The 15,170-nt window shown below is 37.3% G+C and overlaps 1 protein-coding gene across 2 annotated transcripts in view; it reads left to right on the top strand.

Annotated features, from left to right (window-relative positions):
* SEMA3C (semaphorin 3C) overlaps positions 1-15,170 on the top strand; it is a 121,866-nt gene that overhangs the window by 41,599 nt on the left and 65,097 nt on the right. Inside the window, exons 1-2 of one of the 2 annotated variants that reach the window (XM_026868628.1) lie at positions 13,412-13,417; positions 14,178-14,179. The exons of the other annotated variant lie outside the window; for it this stretch is intronic. The gene's annotated coding sequence lies outside the window, so the exon portion shown is untranslated. Of the gene's footprint in view, positions 1-13,411; positions 13,418-14,177; positions 14,180-15,170 lie in introns of those variants that run through there. 2 annotated transcript variants of the gene reach the window in all.

The raw sequence follows: 15,170 nt of genomic DNA, 5'->3' as shown, positions 1-15,170 counted from the left end.
AGGGTGGGGCACTCAGAAGCAATTATGACCTGGCAGGACAGTTCTTACTGAAAAGTGAGTTGTATTGCTAAACCTTTTAGATGGAAAATTCCTCTCATACTTTTCACATTATGGCAATGAAATCTCTATAATTTATTCCAATCAGCAGACACACAATGTGAAGCACAAAGAAAACAAGGCCATAATAATGTAAAGCTATAAACATATTGAGAGGGGTACTTCAGCATCTTTTTTGCTTACAGCAAATATTTTTTTCCTGGAAGCAGCAGAAAGAAAAGCAGTGAGTTTGTTAATGTCAGCTAACTGTGCTCTTTGAAGTGTTTGGAGGTGCTACCAATTTCCTTAATAGGCCAAGTGATGAAGAAAATGAAATTCAATTTGATAATAAGGAGAAAGCTAATGTTCCAGAAAACAAAACCTTTTCCTTGCTCGCTTGGGTGACAGAGCTACCTATGAGAGTATTCTCTCTTGCGTTTTGGGTGAGATCTGTTCTCTCACAAAATTGACTTTGCCCTGTGGGCCAAAGCCAGAAGCACCTGATGGCAGCTGCCTGGAGAGAGGGACCTGCTGGTTTCTTTGCTCTGAGGCCCATGATACACCCCTGTGTTGTGGGGACCCTCAGAGGATAAACTTGATTCTTTATAAAGACAAATTATCCTGGCAGAGAGTGTTAGCAGCCTTTCAGAGGAGGATGTCAGATCTTTTAGTATCTTGTAGCTTTCATCTTCTGCGTGGTGGATTGTAGTGCCTTCTGCTGTGCCATGGCATGAACACCATTTTCTTCAGGCCTCATTGTTTTAGCTGTAGAAAAGCTTCTGCTGTTGTTAACATTGGATTTTTCTGAGTTGGTTAACTAACCTGGTAATGAAGCTTTTCGTACCATCTGCATCATGTCAGCAAAGTAATCTTCAGATTAGACAGCAGCTGGGCATGGTTTTTCCTGACAGATGGTATCCTGTCATCTCTTTAGCAGCTGTTTGGACATGGCTGCATGTCAACGCCACCAGGATATAATCATTGTAGTCCTGTGAAGCAAGCCCTGTGTGACCCGTAAGGCACTTGGCATCATGTTGTTGGTGGCATATTTTGCAAGAAAGGGTACAGAAGCAAGAAATTTGAGCACGTGTCGCATATGTCCTTCCTTTGCACACTTCTATGGGGAGCGACAAATGTGTTCAAGCATTTTAACAGTAAGTCTTTTGCTAGTTGCAAACCTAAATTTTGGATTTAGAAAGCTATATAGAGTTACTATGAAACCGTGCCAGTTTTGCAGTAATGTTACATTGTTCTGGCTTTATTCCACTCATATTGAAGACATAGTCCTTTATATTTAGCTTTTAATTAAAGTTCTAGGCCTTGTCAACCAGTAAATTTTAAAATCAGTGAAAGAATATTAGTGTAAATGGTGGAAAGCTGCTTTGGGAACATACTTAAATCTTTTCCCTCACTTGATGTATGTGGTCCTGGCAGTTCTGAGTCAGAATAAGGATACAGGAGTTAACAGACGTCAAAGTTCTGAAGAAAACTAGCAACAGAATAATTTTCCATGTTGGAATTTAAATGTTTAACCTGGCTGGTATAATGAGATTCTTTACATTTTTAGTCTCTTGTATTGTAAATTACAAGCCTTAGCCATGTGTTTTACATCTGAAAGCTCAGTTCTTTCCACTGTTTAATCTGCCCTCAGAGACGACAGTGTCCTTTTTTTTTCCCCCACATATGTGTCTTCCACCTATTCACATTATGTGCTTTTTCTCTGCCTATGGTTGGAGTACTGAGTGTAACCTTAACAGGTAAGACACAGATTCTCATATATCTTGGTGACTGGTCCTACAGAAAACTTAATTGGCAGTCTGTCTGAGTCGTGTGTGTCTGTTTATATATGCACACATGCATATATTTGCATCCAAGCCACTTTGGCCACTATCTCAGAGTTCAAAGAATGTGCAGTATGAGTGCTAATTTTGTCCAGATGTAAGTTGTTTTGGTCAAACCAAGTTGTACGTAGGACCTCACCACAGGAATCTCATTTCCGATGCCTCCTTCCCTGACCTTTTCTGTATAGTTAATTAGCAAGTATTGTGACTATCAGTGAGGAGTGGCAGGTGACGATTAGATTCTCTATTTCTATGGGGTATATTATACTCGATTTACCACCATGCAACACAGATTTGTTCAGTGATATGCACATGAGAGAAAAAAACCCACGTGGCCATTAAATCATTCAGTATTCCTCAGTGTTGGTTAAGTTTTAAAGTTCAACATACAAATACAGAACATATTCACAATGCAGTCAAGTGTACAATAGACTTCTTAGCTTCTTTGGAGAGTTTTCTCTTTGTTTTTATGCGTGTCTTTTTTTGCTGACACTGAGAAATAACAAGAATATTCCCAAGATTATTGTGCGCTCTCTGTGCTCGGTAGCTATGGAGGCTTAACATGCTATTTTTGGTTGAATTCTCCCTTACAAAGGAGCAGTGAATAATAACAAATATGCTACTTCTCTGTCATCATTGTTTCCAAAGGATTGTTCAAAAAGGTTTTCAAGGACATGTCTTTTTTCAAGGGTGATGAGTGGGGTTTGTTTTACTGAACTGCAACATAAAAAGACCAAAAAACCTTCAAAATATCCAGGCATCTGACTTTCAGAGGATTCCACTTTTATTTGGATCATGAGAAGCAGCAGATATTTGTTAATGGTTGCAGATCATGCCAATGAAATAGAAATCTGTGTCCACATGCCCAGGTTACACCATTTAAAACTCTTCTGCCCAAAGTTGTGCTTGTTGATAATCAGCTGCACTGTAAGCGTATAGATACACATTTTGAGCTGAATGCTGTGCACCCAATGTACCTGTTACAAATCCAAGCAGTAGAAAAGAACAAATGAGGAAAAATCTGAATATCTAGATCATTAGCATGTTAAAATTTATCCATTGACACGGAAAGCTTTTCATTTAACTTTCTTTTTTTCTGTGAAAAAATCCCTCCTTTTGCTTATTTGTAGCATACATGCTTTCCTAGGTATTTTGCCAGCTAATTAGTGTTCATCATGAAGACTGATCTCTATAATGCTTATTTCCAGTCTTGGCACGTACAGCTGACAGCACTAGCCAAGGTTTTCCAGATCTTTATACCTAGGTTTCTTAATGTATCTAGATCTGGATAGGTAGAGGATGACATGATCTATAAACCAGTATTACTGACAAGTTTCCAAGTAGATATTCAAAAGCCAGAGAACTTTGTCTTCAGTGTCAAAACATAGCTTTGTTAGGTTTTTAACTGTAAATATTGCACAGTATATTTTTCTATACTTAGCAAATTAATGTGTATTACAGACGGCTTGAGACATCACTCCACCTAGGTTTTGCAGCTGCTCTGGCTTCCACAAGGATCCTGCCAGCTCTCAAGACTGTGGAGCTGGACACAGGCAAACCCAGCTGATGCTGCAGTTTGTCTGGTGATTCAGGGGTTGACCATCTCCTAAATCAGTACAGTCAGAATAAAGTTTGATGTCTTTGTGCTGTTGGAGGTGCTGTCCTTTTGCTCCTTATGTTAAACAGGAGTCAGATTACTAGAGTTTGAAGACTCAGACATAGGGTGTGAGCCCATATACAGCTTGTGTAAAATCTAAACCTCTGACTTTTGTGTTTGACCTACCATCTGCATCTTTGGATGGCTTCAGTATTCACTTTTATTGTTATCCCCAAGCTTGAGTGTTGTTTGCTATGTGGTGTGAAACAGCTATTCCCTTTAACCTGGTGCTGGTTGTTGAGAGATGTGTTCTCTACACTGTGTTCACTCTTCTCTGGGATATGTTTATTTAAAGTGGTTTGGAATTCGTGGGGCAGAGTTACTGTATGTTATTGGTTTATTACCTGGTGCAACATAAATGTTGGTTACTATTTTTTAAATTAGTATACATGACCTAAATTTGTAAATCTAACACTCAGAACTGCAAGTAAGAAGTTTGAGAGCCCCTTATTCTTTGGAGACAATAGTCCAGTTTCTTGCCTTCCACCAGATTTCTTCATGGAACCTATTGAAAATAAATGAGTAGTCTACAAATATGTACATATTCAATATAAAAATATCTATAAAAATATGTGAATAGTTCACATTCTGTTCTCCTAAGAGAAATTCAAAAGGAGGCATACTAAATTTTACGCTGAAGCACCTAACCTGGTCACAGAAAGGTACTTCAGTCTGATCGAGTAGGCCATTCTTCCTCAAGATGAAAATTTACAAAAATTAAGCAAGTTAATTCCACGGCTTTCTCCCTTACCCTATGCAGCAAGCAGGATCAGAGCCCTTCCTGGACACCAGCTGCGAGGCTGTGTGCCTCCCTGGAGGGAGAAGGAAATCATTTTGAGAGACAACATGTTTATTTATCAAGTACAATAATACATGCATTTTATTATTTTTATATACTATTTTCTATCACTTTTTTTTTCCACTATGAACATTTGCTTTATTAGTTTTATTGTATTAACTAATTGTTACATGTAATTTTTGCTATTTGAATGCTTGCATTGTCTCATAGCTAGATTTGCTGTTAGGCAGTTACTGGTATTCAGTCAGCCGGAATGAATAGAATTGTTGTACTTAGAAAGCTGAATATTTTATATGGCTTTAACAAATTAATTAAACCTGCTATTATTTAGCCTGAAGGTCTAGATGTATACAGCTTAATACTAGTTGTAACAGATAAAAATGTATTATGAGTCCATAAAGACCTATATATTTCTAACTAGTATTTATGATTTCCCTGTGCAGTGTTAGGCAACAAATGAAGCTTCTGTGAAACATTTGTGTTAGGAAACATTATCTAAAACCTCATTATTATGTGGCCTATTTTTACAGCTCAGTCAGTTACACCAATGGGGAAAGCCTCAATAAAGTCAAGATTTAGTTTGCTGCTGATAAACAAAAGAAGTTTGAAGGCCAACTTTTATTCTGTCCTTACTTAGTCCTTTCTCAGTCTTCTGCCTGGTAGCAGGGTAACCCTGTTTGATGAACTGTGGATTAGTTCACTGTCTTCCTGACCTACTGTAAAAAATGTTTTCTACTGTGTTTCTGTTTTATCTATACAGTTTTTCTATTGCCACTAATACTGTACGTGATAAGTCATGTGGTTTATACAGAAGGTTCTCTCATATGTTCACCCTCACATCAATTCTTTCCATGCCATGGCGTTCTTCTGCGTCTGGAGTGACATGTGTGCCAGGACCTGCTGACTGTCCTGCTGCACCGGGAGAATGAGCTTGCAGATCAGAGAGACCAGGGTATTGCATGCCAGTAAGAGCTCAGGAGCACTTTCTGGAAAGCAGACTCCCCTGCAGAACCCTTGGCTTCAGCCCCTGGCCAGCATGCCCTGCCCGCCCTCTGCAAGTGCCCTGATGTGGGGGATGCAACTGTTCACACGACCCCGTGTGTGGAGCCTGGTGTGTTCAAGAACAGAAACTTGGGAGGTCTCTAATGGGCTTGGATCAAGCCCTGTGTAAGACTCAGCGTTGCTAATTGACTATCTCTTTGTCTGAAATCATGTCTCAGTTCATGTCAGAGGAAAGACTATTAAAATGTAACTGAAAATTACAGAACTTCAGGAAATATCAAACCACTTCTGAACAAACTGGAGGTGCTACCACATTTCCCATGAGAGTTCAGCTCTTCTTCTAGCTGAGCCATAGAAGAATAGTGGGAATCAACATTCACAATAAGATTTCAAGGAAGAAATTACAAAATTTCTCTGAATCTTAGTAACTGGCCTCATTTTGGTGGAATAGAGAAAGTTCTATTGTTTTATTTCACAGAGATTGAGTCATCTTCTTCTATTCTGTTCTCATTATAGAAGAGAAATAATCTGCTAGTTTTCATGATTGCTTTATTATCTTTGCAGTACCAGTAACTGTTTTCTTAAATCTTCAGCTCCTGATCTTCTTTAGCAGAAATGGTCTTGAATTAGATTTAGTCACGCTTCTGCTCATTCCTATCAGTGTAGACCAATGTTTGGCAAAAATTATTTGTATTTGTCTCACTATTCAGATTGCTGCAAACGTTTCTCTTTCTCTGCCAAGTGTATTTGTTTGTTAAAAAAAAAAAAAAAAAAAATTGTCTGAACTTTTGACGTGTAATATTCCTCAAGACAGTGATATTTCTAAGTAATGAAAATTTACACTTTTCTGTGATGATCTGAAAGAGGATGGCAGGGTTAACTGGAGAGCCCTGCTTTCTTCTGAGCACACAAGGGCAAACATACAATTTTCTTCACTCTGCATTTTCTTTGAAGCACATCTCAGCTATTGGACATGTCAGTGGCTATTTCAAACATTCTTTTGGGGCCAAAGCCCTTACATTGTGCATTTGGGACTTTGACTCACCAAGATATACATACGTGGCCAAAATATATATTTTTTTAGGGAACTTTAGAACTTTTTCCTCTCTGGATGTGCATCTGGGTTTTCTTTTTCTTTTTTTTTTTTTTTTTTTTTTTTTTTTTTTTTTTTTTCCTGTTCTCCCTGTTGTTTTTGTTTTCAGGGTGGTGATGAGTTTATTCATTGTAATAGCATTCTAATGCAGTGACATAAATCCGCTGCTAATAGGAACCAGAAATAACAAATAGCTTCATATATATTCAGTGCAAAGCACATTAAGTATAGCAGAAAAACAAATGTCAGATAAGACAAGTCAGAAAACCTGAGTTGTCAATGGAGTTAAATTTCAGTGACAAGGTGTGGAAGTGACAAGCCTTTGCCATTTCACATGCTGTACTTGGAGACTGTTGCATGCTGAAGATTGGGTTGCTAGATGGCATGCTTATTTCTCTCTAGAATATCTGCGTTTGGGCAGGGTTTTTTTCTTTAAGCTTACAAGAGTAAAGTTTGCCCACATCAAACTTTACCTTGTTCCTCAAACATTATTATTAGTAACTGTTAACCAAGTGAAATAGATACCGTTAAAACACAAGGGAAGCATGTTTAGGAGGTAGGAGAGGCAGATGGACTGAGTGATGTCTTAGCTCAGTTTTCTGTAATGTAGGAGGCTGGGAGTGAAGTGTATTAGCGTGGGCTTTATAAAAGCCAACTTCCTTCTGACAGGTTTTCTGGGGATATACAATCAACCTATCCTCCCAGGACAGTAGTATTTGAACCTCTTTGGACTGAATCTCATTAAAAGTCTTGGTCACTGCACAGCATAACTTGAACCCATAGCAAAAAAACAAATTCATATTGTGTTTCTCAGCCATTGTTATTTTTAGTTAAGCCACAAACCATTAATGGCTGTTTAAAGTAGGGGGTTCCACATTTTTTTCCTCAAGCATGTGATGTTTATTTCCTATCCATGCAAGTACACAGCCAGAGCACTTGGTCCCTCCAAGGACATTGGAAAGGCTTCAGAGGAGCCAACTTGCACTGGGGCTCTGAGAAGGGATCTTGGCTTTGCCGCATACAGCCTCCTCAGGGATGACTGTTCCCAAATGATTTCTCCCTTCGCTCACAGAGAGGCCAAGATGCTACCCTTGATCTTACAGGACATGAAAGTGGGCCTTTGCAGTAAGTCCTCTTCCCAGTTTTGGTCTTGGATGACTTCTGGCCGGTCACTTACACTCTTTATGTTTCTGGTTTCTCTTCTTTATCTTATTTACAAAGGTGCAGCTCTTTCTTACAGATGTTTGTGTTCTGCCTTATGTTTGTGTTGCCTGGAGTTGCAGTTTTGCTTTGAATCTGAAATAAATTAATGCTGCCTGACAAATAAATTATCAGATAGGTAATTGGGTGTATGAAGACTATGCTTCCATCATCCTTCTTTGTTTCCTTTATCTAAAAGGACTGTTGAAAATGGCTGTTCTGAAATGCATCCAAGCAAGATTGCATTGAGGCAGGAAAACACCATGCAAACCAATTTTCAGCTGTATTGGAAATCTTATTTCTAGAACGGTATTTTTCTCCTCTTCTTGCTCTCTCTTCTTTTTTTTTTTTTTTTTTTTTTTTTTTCCTTTTTCCCATAACCCTCTTATTTCCTGTTGATTATTTCCTCTGCTGGGATAGCAATACATAATTGTGGCAGCCCAGTGTTTATCTACAACTTCCAGCTAAAACTTAACTTCCTATCTTTCAGTAAGACACTGCTGTGTATTTTAAAACAGGCATCATTATTCCCATTTGTAATAACTAACCCCATATTTTCATTTCCTTGCTTGTTTTCTTTCTTTTCCATCATACGTTATTGTCTTTCTTCACTTTCTTTTTTACCTAAGATTAAAAACTGGTCCAAGAGAGCATTTAAAGATGCTTAGCTTGCGTTCCTGAGAAGTCCTAGTGGAACTACTTACATGTTTTTAGTTAATCTCTTAAGTGCTTAATTTTTTTGGAGTAGACCATATTACAACTGTAGCAGATTAAAATCTGCCTCATTTTCTTCTTGTACCCTGTCTGAATTCTTTAAAAGTTCCTGTTTTATTTCAACCTTTTAGCTTTGTCCTACTGAAAATACAGCCACGAGTCTTCCAGTGGAATCTTGTGAATCACACTGATGGCAAAAGGAGTGAGCACAGGGGTAAAGATCTACAGAGGCTAGATCAACTTTGAAAGTGTTTAATCTCTTTGGAAGGGCATAAAAGAAAGATGGAAGTTTTGTTAATTCATGTTGCAATTTGTTATTCTCATGTTGCTAATGCTTCCTGTAAGTGGCATAGCATTTTAAAATACTTTCAAGAAACAATGTTTAGCCTATGAACCTGGTGTTTTGAAAAATGTCCATGATCTTTTATTCAAGGTGTTCTTTCCACCTATTCTGAGACCTCATGGGGAACTGACACCATTAGATGTGCCCGTATGCAGATCAAGTAAACTGAGAATTATTTGTAAATTGGAGTTAGAGCCTCATCTGTTTCAACTCTAAGTCAAGGCAGATTCCTTCACAAGGAGCTGCAGAGAATCTAAAATACTCCCTTGTTCTGTTTAACCCTCTAATTTTTCTCTCTCACTGAAAATATGTGGAGTTTATAGAAACTGTGCTCCTAAATTCAGGACTTCAAACTAAATGCTTGCAGCAGACTGTGTGACTTTTCTACAGCCTGCCCATCACTGTGTGGACAAGTTCACATCTTCTTGGGATTTGCCTTTATTAATGGAAAAGAAAGGCTAGTGCAAGCCATGTCCCTATCCTCAGATGACCTGGAATTCTTAAAATGGACTTCCTAAGCCCCCTCGTAATCACTTATGTATTCACTGAGTCAGAAAGTTTGACAGAGCTATCGGGTTTTGAAACAATGGCCTTGCTTTTCCTCCTCCTACAATGTTTGCAGGTCTGTTGTAACTTAATGGCAATCCTGATTTTGGGTCTGTGGTTTGTGTGGCCATACAAAATATTTTTGACCTTCTACTGACCTGCCTTGTTTAATATTCAAAAGCAATTGTTGCATATCGCTGTCCTCTGTGTTTCTTGCCTGTTCATTTGCTCCAGAAGATGATGTTTAGATTGTTTGTAATTCTAATGGCCACAGAGGATTTGGCATTGGTTTGAGTTGTTAATGTGGTGAGTGACTCAAGCAATGATAATGTATTTATCCTGGATCTCCCAACAGAGCGAAGCAGACAGACGGCAACCTGAAGGAAAGTTTTCAATAAGAATATTGCTCTGACACTGTTCAAAATGCAAATTAGGAGCTGTAAATCTTTCAAGCAAAAGCACTGTTTAGAAATTAATTACAAAAGAACAGGCATTTGTATGAACATCCTTAGAAATTATTTAAACCACTATCAAACTTTTTTTGCACCGATATTGGAATAACCTGAAATTAAGTAATAGGCTGTCCCTGCCCTTCTGCACAGAGATTCAGAAGCTGTCTGTGGCCCCATCTTGAGGAGTTTATAATCCAAATAAACAAGACAGACCAAAGCCAGAAGGAGAAATACACAAGTGAAATTATGTGCCCATGGTTCTACAGCTGGCCATAGTGGAGTTCAGGTTAATCCAAAAGGACCTTGTCACCAGAAATATGTGTTTTTTCGGTAAGAAGAGCTTGGGTAATGGCAGCTAAAATCCAAGTCAGTTGGCTTTCAACAACTACTCACTGTAATTTTAAAGGCAAGGCATAGGCAAAAATGTGTCAACTTAATGAATTCACGAACTGAGACAAAAGATAAGAGCATCGTCTCCCATGTCATGAAATGGAATCAGAAATAACACGTCACTTATCACAGTATTGTATTCTGATATACACACCCATAATAATTGCTTTTTACCCTGACATATAGCAAAGGAGATGAGATTCTGGGAATATTTTAATATTTTATGTATTCCAAAATGGTTATGCACATTATTTATGTCCTCATATCTTTATCAGCAGTTATTTTATGTTTTCTTTCTTTTTTTTTTTTTTTTTTTTTTTTTTTTTTTTAATTACAGAGGCAAGCTTGTTTAAATACTTGCCTATTTCTGATTAGAATGTTTTTCCCAAGGCTATCGACATAGTTTCCTTTGTTCAATTAAATCTACTCAAGTATTAAAGTCTCCTGAGTAGCAGTATCATTACAGCAGAAAAAACAGTTCAAACAAATTACACTCTATATTCACTTGTTAAGAACACATCCACACACCACCACTATTAATTAATGTAATTGATAGGTCTTATTTTAATTAAAATAATACAACAGTTATATATAACCTTGTCAGATATTTAAAATACTGTGTTTAAACAATTGAATGGATTTTTGGTGTTAGCTGCTTGAAGCAGGATTTCTGCAAGGTATGAATAATTTGGGGGCCAAGGCACAGCACAAAAATTGTCTTTTAGCAACTGAATTTTATAATTATATATATATATATATAAAAAAAAATCTTAACCAATGTTTGGAAGTGTACTGTAGTTCACAGTTGGACCTGCCTGGACTATCTGTCATCTCCATTGGTGCACACAAGTTCATACCAGCTAAAAGCATAATCCTTTGCCTTATTAAAAAACAAGAGAAAGGAAAGTAGAACTGAAGGAGAAAAGCTGTATTAATTATACTGCACAGTGCTCTTTGTGAATGGCATCTAAATATCAGTAATAAGTAGCCTCACTGAACTTGCAAATATTTATTCACATGATTAGTTTTTTGCATCCATGAAAAGTCACATTCTGATTGCTTCTATAAATAGTGTTTTCAGGACCTTTGGTTTGCATTGGCTTAGTGTGTGATGGGCAGGGGGATATTATGTGGCATTTAATGTTATCATGAAATTAATGTAAATGTATTCAAATTGCAGATATTTTATTGTCTTCATTTCCTTCCTCTTCTCATATGTCACTTGCTTTCTAAGATGATAGATCCAACAAGTTAATTTATCACACTCCTGTCTGTGTGATTTTTGTCTTGCTTGGAGGTTTTTGATGTGCTTACATTTGAGTTCAGCATATGTATAAAGAATTAGATCTTTTTTATTTCAATGGCCCAAAGTCAACCACTGTAACAAACAAACAAAATCCATAGTTAACTGTTCTTGTATTGGATTTTTTACTGTCACTGTTACATTTCAGCCTTGAAGTACCAGGTGAGGTAAGGTTGTGTTTTTATCATATTGAGGAAATTTCCCTGCTTCTAGTGTTGTCATTTAAATGTTAGATATCTACTCTGAGTTATATCATCCAGGATTCTCTTCTAAACAATAGAGAAAAACTTCATTTCAGAAGACACCTGAAAAATACTACTTTATTTTTCTCTCTTTCAGCAGAATGTTTCTTGCCAGAATAGTCATTGATTGTTAAGATTTCTCTTTTCTTATATCCAAGCCTAAAATACATTGCCCTCATTGTCCTGTCATGTTTTAAGCCTGAAGAAAGTGGTGTATTTTCTGGCAGTGTGGGATTTGTGACCATTTATTTCATTCAGTATGAGGAACACCGATGGATGAACTTCTTTGTGTACTTTATCTTACAAATTGTAAATCATTAATCATTTGTTCTATGTTGGTTTATTTTTGGACTACTGTGCATTGATTTGATCTGATAAAGGGACAGGTCATCTGATAGGCAGTGACAAGTCTGGGACAGCCCACTTTGCCTCCTGTGATTAGACTCAGGAATTAGACTTCTGAGCGTAGCAGTATCACACCTGCACGATCATTTGATTGCAGCATATGCAAAACCAGAATGAAGTGCAAAAGAGAAAACATTTTGCCAAGACCCCAGAATGTTTCCTTTGTTTGAAATCAACAGGTACTGGCAAATTCTTTATTTTGGAACATAAAGTGTCATTGCTGTACTGGGTTTACCTCTAGAAGAGGTGACAGTAGTTGCAATGTTCCCAAAGCCGGAGTAAGGGAGGTGCAGTATAACAAGGAAATATAACCAGGAACATATTCAATGCACCAGTTAACCTGGCATCTAGGTGGGATTTAAGAGCATAAATTCAGAATGTTAATTCAGGAAAATCCAGCCTATCTGATATTCAGAAATACTACTGGGCATGCACTGTACAGTGATTCTCTTTGCATTGGGTTGGCAAAGAAGGGGGCTGCCTAAGGTTTACTGGCATGCAGAACAAAATAACTTCTCTACCTTTCTTTGGTGAGCCTGATATTGCAAAGCTGAGACTCACATTTCTAAGAATTACTGTCTCCACTCTAGCACAGTATTAATACCAGAAGTAGAGCCCAAGTATCTGAACTTCTAGGTCATTTCTTATCCTGAGCTTGTATTTCAACAATTTTTGAAATTTTACTTGCAGCTAACTGGTAAATTTGATAAATTTGGAGACTACATTTCTGATAGTTGTTTGGAGAGAATTGATTCCTAGTGCTTTAACCATATTTTATGCCAGTGGTTCTCTGTTGATTTTATTGGTGTTGAGAGTGGAACATTTGGAGCAATGCAGTGGAAAATCAGATCAACAGACTACTGGTCAGTAACAAAATCCAGAGTTGTATGAAGTGTTGAAATTCTCAGGCTAATGATAGTCCCATAGAAAGAACAGATTTGATAACTTCTGTAGCACAAATGAGACAGATAGGTATCTCTGAATTGTAGTGTCTTCAGTGGATAATATTTACACTTTCAATACATTGCCACCAAAAAAATACATAACAAAAAGTTGAAATTATTGATTCTACACTCGATATGTATCTGATGCAAGAGACCCCTGCTCCTAGGGACATCCAGTGCCAGCAAATTACCCGGTAACACAGCACTGAATAGTAAACAAAGCCAAGGAAGAGGAGCAGCTATGAGAGATCAGTTTAACAAAGTTAAAACTTATTACAGTTGTTCTTAATTTTTCCTAACTGATAAACAGTTGAAGTATATAGTGAAATGCTACGGAGGTGGAGCTACTTGAGGAACTAGTCAAAACATGTCTTATGTAATAGTGAAAGCCCTCTATTAAATAAACACCAACTAAAAGACTTAAATCTGTTAAAAATATTTTACATTCAGGTTAAGAGTTCAAGAGGTCATTGTTTGGCATTCCCCTGCATGGGCAAATCTGGTGAAGTTACCATGCCTTTAGTAAACAACTTCTGATTAAAAACTATTTAGAACTGTCTCTATTTACTCTGTCACAATCACGTGGTAGAGATTTCCTTTCTACTACCACAGAATTCATGACATTATCTGTTTAATGGAGCTGAAATGGATTGTGCATTAAGCAGCATTATTTTATACGACACAGAAACACTAAAGCATGTGTACCTGTAAAATGGAGTGATTTGAAAGTTTTATGCAATAAGCCCACACGGTTAGCAGGAACATGAATTAGAATACTTTGAACATAAAAATGCCTTTCATTTGTTTTTTCTTAGCAAATGTACGTTAGCTGAACTTGATAGTAATTCTGAAAGACAGGTGAGTGTTGTTATAAACATATAGCAGATGGTTAAACTGACATAAATGGAGGGCAAGAGATTTGTTCAAGGTCAGAGAGCAAGTGCCCAGGAGTTCTGACTTATAGTTCAGATCATGAAACAAATCTCCTTTGTTCTAGATATTTGTATGTTATGGTTTAAAGGAATAGCCATGTTATTTTGCTTGTGCTTCCAAAATATGAGTACAGGGCATAAACAAAGGACACAAACTATGGATTTTGCCTTTAAAATTAGCACAATTTTCATTTTGTTTCGGGATCAAGGACACAGAGTTAAATACTGACAGCACTTGTGTTATCCTCTGCTACAATTAGTAGTTTGTTACAGGTAAGTGGTTGACTGTGGTTGATTTCTCTCCCATGCTGGCCACTACCACTTCTATCCTATTCCTGCAGTGTGCAATTTTATCTGTCAGGAATCTAAACACCTTTCAGTTTTGGATTGCTCTTGAAATCCTTCCATCCTTGAACCCGTTCTTTTTATGCTGAATTTGTATGAGGTCCATGTAGTACTTTATCAGGGTACCTTACTCTTCTTGACTCTTCTGCCTTTTACAGGGAAGCAATGATTTATCTTCCTTGTTCTCTTTGCTGATGTTAAGCACATCCAAATTATAGCTCACTCCTGTTAGAGCATTATCTAAAAGCAGTAGTGTTGTAATCATGTTTCATAACTAAGAGTTGAATATAAACAAGTAAGTTTTATCTAAAAGTTTTTATATCTATGGAAGTGCAAAGAGGGGGAATTCTTAAACCTTTTTCCTTCTTTTAGCCAAATGCTAAATCGTCATCCTGCCGAACAAATACGACAAGTCTAGTTTAAACACGGAATGAGTGACTGCAGAAGGTTTATTTATTTAAAGGACTTCCCGTTCAGATGAAATCTAAACAGAAAAGCATAAAAGTTATCTCTTAAATCCAAACCAGAGTTTTGGCCAAGCTTATTAAGTCTGAAGAGTCTGGACTTAAAACAAACAAACATAAAATCTCTTTTTGCATGTGAAACACACTTGAAATAACTTCCTCCAGCTATTTCATTTTAATTTCAAAGGCTTTTTTGCACATTATCAAGTGCAACCCCAAAACAACCCAGTCAAATAAATACCAAACTGTTACCTCAACTTTACATATGTAACTCAGACAGTTTATGTGACATATCTTAAGTCAAAAAGCAAAATACCAGCAGAATAGGATTTAGAGTTGAGTGGAGTCTAATCCACCAAGCTGTGCTCAGCCCACTAAACATGACTTTTATTGTGCACCCAAATACCAGCTGGTGATCATTGGAAGATTGATGGTAGCATGCAGCTCTGGAATGTGCTCCTA

The sequence above is a fragment of the Athene cunicularia genome (assembly GCF_003259725.1).
Source record: "Athene cunicularia isolate RWA chromosome 1 unlocalized genomic scaffold, athCun1 chr1_part2, whole genome shotgun sequence".
NCBI classification, from domain to species: Eukaryota; Metazoa; Chordata; class Aves; order Strigiformes; family Strigidae; genus Athene; species Athene cunicularia.
This window is presented reverse-complemented; position numbering and strand designations above follow the sequence as displayed.